Source organism: Olea europaea, chromosome 17 (genome assembly GCF_002742605.1).
Source record: "Olea europaea var. sylvestris chromosome 17, O_europaea_v1, whole genome shotgun sequence".
Taxonomy (NCBI): Eukaryota; Viridiplantae; Streptophyta; class Magnoliopsida; order Lamiales; family Oleaceae; genus Olea; species Olea europaea.
The window spans coordinates 3,343,794-3,348,727 of record NC_036253.1 but is presented as its reverse complement, the minus strand read 5'-3'; the positions used below and the strand labels follow the sequence as shown (position 1 = coordinate 3,348,727).

Sequence of the window (4,934 nt, the reverse complement as noted above, 5' to 3'; positions counted from 1 at the left end):
AGGAGCTCATCTAAATCAAAACATATTGACATTAAATTCCTGGTTGTGAAGGAAAGAGTACAGAGTGGACAGATTTCTATAGAGCACATTGGAACAAACTCCATGATTGCGGATCCGCTTACTAAGGGATTACCACCCAAGGTCTTTCATGAGCACACCGCTCATATGGGTGTTGTATTTTTTGAGGATATCATGTTTTAGTGGGAGTTTGTATTCTTATTGCTTTATGTATGTTTAGTTCTTTGAACACATTTATGTATTTGGATATTTTCTGTACAGAAGTAAAGTATTCAGTTCATTCCACTCTGTTATTATGTTCAGTACTGATCTCACTTAAGAAATAAGGTTGGACCAGTTGGAAATAGACATGTTCGGATCACATAACATGTAATTTCCATGCTACACTCCCATAATTGATCTATGTCATTTGGTTGTATGGGTGTACGTGACCATTGATGGATTTTGTCACGCTAAATGTGACGAAAATCGCTTTGATCCTACATCGATGTAACTAATGGACGAGATTGTTTGGAAATACCTTTAATAACTATAGCACAATTTTGAGCTCATAAGTCTGTGCACATTTATAATGTAACATGTTTGGCCCAGTGGGAGATTGTTGGAAAAAATTCCAACTTTGGGGCCACACATGTACATTTATTAGAATGTGTGGTGCTATTTTAAAGTAAATATAGTCGATAAAGTGATTCATTGGATTTAATTTTGGACTAATGGGTATTAAATTTTATAGGATTAAAGTGTAGAGACCAGAAGGTGTTATTTTGAATTGATGAGGGGCCGATTTGAAATAACTTAAAGTTAATAACTGCCAATAGCAGTTATTTTAAAAGTGGTTATGGTCCCCAATTTGAACGTGATTTTCTTTTGATGATATCTCTGCATCCCCATCAACAGAGACTTTTCAAGAAAACCAAAAGGAAGGAAAATCACGTATCAATTGGAAGATCAAAACCCAATTAAAGCAGTAAGATTCATGGATCAAGGTATGTTTCCGCACTTTTTATTGTCTCTTTGATTTCAACATGGAATTTATGATTTTATGAAAGGATTTTATGAATGTGGTTCCTTTCAAATTTATGCAACATGTTTCACTACATCTAAGTACCGAAACCAAAGATCAAAAAGGTAACAACAATGTGATCATCTGTTTTGCAAAGTAAATTAACAAATCTTTTGCCCATCTTTCTGGAGGGGAATACAGTCTTCTGAAGCCACTGCATCATAAAATTTTATAGGTTGTTGAATAAAGCTGACGGCTGGCAGCTTGAGTGTAGAAGCATAAGGAACAACTGCCATGAAATAGAATAGTGCATGATATAACGGAGACATTCCCCAATTAATCAGCTAACGAATAAAAAGGAACAACAGATTCCCACTCCAATTTCCTTTTCCTTTTCCTTTTCTTAGGGGTAGGTAAGAGGAAGGAAGAACATGTTTTTATTCAGCTCAATTCAATAAGAGACATGTTTGGCAGAACTAGAAAATAAATATTCACAAGGACCATTATAATTTCTCAATGCTTAAAAAAAATTAAAATTAAAATTAAAACAACTTGAAAGTAACTGACCCTTAGTCAGTGAAGGATACAAATATAGAGTTAACCTACAGTCAATTTTGAACTTCTCCGAATACACGATTATGCGTTCTTTTGAACCAAAAAGAATTGAAATTCTCACAACTAAATTCAATAGCGTTTTCTGTAATGGGGAGCATCTTCATCTTCCTTTGTTTCTAGAACAGAAAAAAGTGTTTATGTCTAATGGATAATATGCGCATATAAATTGGGGGTTTCAAATTTGAAATGAATATTTTCATAGATGGATCAATTCACGTCTTTCGATCTCAGACACGTTGAGAGAAATGAAATAACGTGTGGGATGTACCTTGGTGAGATATCGGCAATTTCCCATGGATTCTGTAAATGAGGATATGATTTGCAATTATGTGAATGTTTTGCATATGTCAGGTACTAAAAAAAAGTTGAGGATATATTAGTAACTAATTGCAAAGTTTGGGGACGAAAATTGAAAATTTCCTATATTTATGTCTATATATGCGCAAGTTCTCTACCAAATTCTATCAAAAGTTCACCCAAAAAGTGTAACTAAAATTTGCCAAGCCCCTAGAGATGGAGTTCTACGTCTCTCTTCTATCCCTCTTTGTCCTCATCATGTCCCTCTCACTTCACTTCATCTTTTACAAGAACAAACCCGGTGCCAGCGGCCTCTCTGGTCCTCTACCGCCAGGCAAAACCGGATGGCCTGTGGTGGGTGAAAGTCTTGAATTCCTCTCGACCGGATGGAAAGGTCATCCTGAAAAATTCATTTTCGATCGCATAGCCAAACACTCATCCTATGTCTTTAGGACCCATCTACTAGGTGAAAAGGCTGCGGTTTTCTGTGGTGCAAACGGGAACAAGTTTTTCAAATGAAAACAAGCTTGTCCAATCATGGTGGCCTAATTCTGTCAGCAAACTTTTCCCATCAGTATCACAAACTTCATCCAAAGAAGAGGCTATTAAGATGAGAAAAATGTTCCCAAATTTCCTAAAACCCGAGGCCTTACAACGATACATTGGTATAATGGATCATATAGCCCAAAGACACTTTTCTGACGGATGGGAAAAAAAGAATGAAGTAAAAGTTTTCCCTCTTGCAAATAGATACACTTTTTGGCTTGCTTGTCGTCAGTTTGTAAGCGTCGAAGATCCTAACCGCATAGCGAAATTTGCTGATCCTTTTAATGCATTGGCTTCTGGCCTTATTTCAATCCCCATAGACTTGCCTGGAACTCCATTCAATCGTGCTATCAAGGCCTCAAATTTCATCAGAAAAGAACTTGTAGCCATAATCAAACAGTGGAAAATCGATCTGGCAGAAGGGAAGGCATCACCTACACAAGATATATTGTCACACATGCTTTTGACTAGTGATGAAAATGGAAAATTCATGCATGAATATAGCAGATAAGATTTTGGGTTTGCTTATTGGAGGACATGACACCGCAAGTTCTGCATGCACTTTTATAGTCAAGTTTCTTGCTGAGCTGCCTGAAATTTATGAAGGAGTCTACAATGGTAAGCTTCTAAGCGCACACTGTTTTATGAAACTTGCTTAATATAATTTTTTTCGTAATCAATCACCTGAGTGCCTGAAGAATAAACAAGCGTTAGAAAAATTAATGTAATCAGCCATTTACAACATTAACGTAAAAATCATATCCCAAAATATGATATATAACATAGCTTATTGTTTTGGACAAATTAATAAAATATAATAAATATTTTATTAATTTATTTGTGTGCGCCTGTCTGAACGTAGGAATTTGCTAAAGAAACTATTTTACAGCAGCCCATGCGTCAAAAATGGGTTGCTAAGGAAATTTTCTGCCAAACATATTAGAGTAATGCTATTTGTGATTTTTTATTACTATTTCAAATTTAATTGACATTGAATGATATATTTAGTAACGTGTATTCTATGATCTTACGTTTAATTTAATATGTCACTACATTGCTATATAAGGTGATGAAGTGTGATCATCGATAATAACAAATAGCATTAATCAACATATTATCTTTTAGAATTTTGGCTGCCACCATGTCTCAACTATCTACTTTTTTTGGTATTCACATATATTTATTATTAAGATTTTTTTTTTTTTTACTAAACAATTTAATAATGTTATTAGGTGAAAAAACCTGATAACTACCCTTGGCCTTTTTTTTTTATAAATGCAGTTGCTTTTCTGGAAAGTCAAAATCTTATATTTTATTTATTTACTTTTATTGATTAGGTGAAAAAATAATTAGTGAATGAGTATCTGATTACTGTTTCTTGGTGTACAGAACAAATGGAAATTGCAAATTCAAAAGCCCCAGGTGAATTATTGAACTGGGATGACATCCACAGAATGAAATATTCATGGAATGTGGCATGTGAAGTGTTAAGACTTGCACCACCCCTCCAGGGTGCTTTCAGAGAAGCCCTTACTGATTTCATGTACAATGGTTTCTCAATTCCCAAGGGATGGAAGGTAAATATTACCGGTCAGGCCGACACAATTGCTACACTTTAGTCACTCCGTCCATTTCTGTCGGTTACCATTATTAATTCGGACGCACATATCACTCACAAATCGTGTTTGTTATATTGTCCAATGCAATTGACTTTCAAAACCCTATTTCTTTTATTCTTGCAGATATATTGGAGTGCAAATTCGACGCATAGAAACCCGGAATTTTTCGCTGAGCCCCTAAAGTTTGATCCTTCAAGATTTGAGGGAAGTGGACCCACTCCTTACACATTTGTACCCTTTGGAGGGGGCCCTAGAATGTGCCCTGGAAAAGAGTATGCTCGTTTGGAAATTCTTGTTTTCATGTACCATCTTGTTAAAAGATTCAGGTTTGAGAAGATAATTCCAGATGAGAAAATAGTTGTAAATCCAATGCCAATCCCAGAAAAGGGACTGCCTGTTAGACTTTATCCCCACAAAGCTTAAGATTTTTGAATCCTTTTGAAAAGTTCAGCTGCTGGCTATAGATAGAGATGCATAACAATGTTTGCTCTGTAATTTTATATTTTGTCATTAATTGTACTGTAATTTTATATAATGTCATTAATTTTTCTTATTTTTTTCTTTTACTTTGAAAGAAAATTTACTTCTTTCAATTAATCAAATGTGAGAGCCATGAAATTTATAATAAATTAAGATAAGAAATAATTCCTAAATTTGAGATCTTACAATGCCTTTGAACAAGGGAGCCTATCGTCTCACATGGATCAATACTCGTGTTGGGTATATAATGTTGGGAAAAGCAGGATGTTGTAAATTCGAGGATCACTTGTTCAATGAATGTAGTGGATATTTTAAGAGATTATATTCTTCTATTTCTTCCTTCTTGTGTTATGCAA

At 34.8% G+C, this 4,934-nt stretch overlaps 1 pseudogene; it reads left to right on the top strand.

The window, feature by feature from the left end:
- Positions 1-2,076: 2,076 nt before the first annotated feature.
- Positions 2,077-4,651, top strand: LOC111366070 (annotated as a pseudogene).
- The last annotated feature ends 283 nt before the right edge of the window (positions 4,652-4,934 follow it).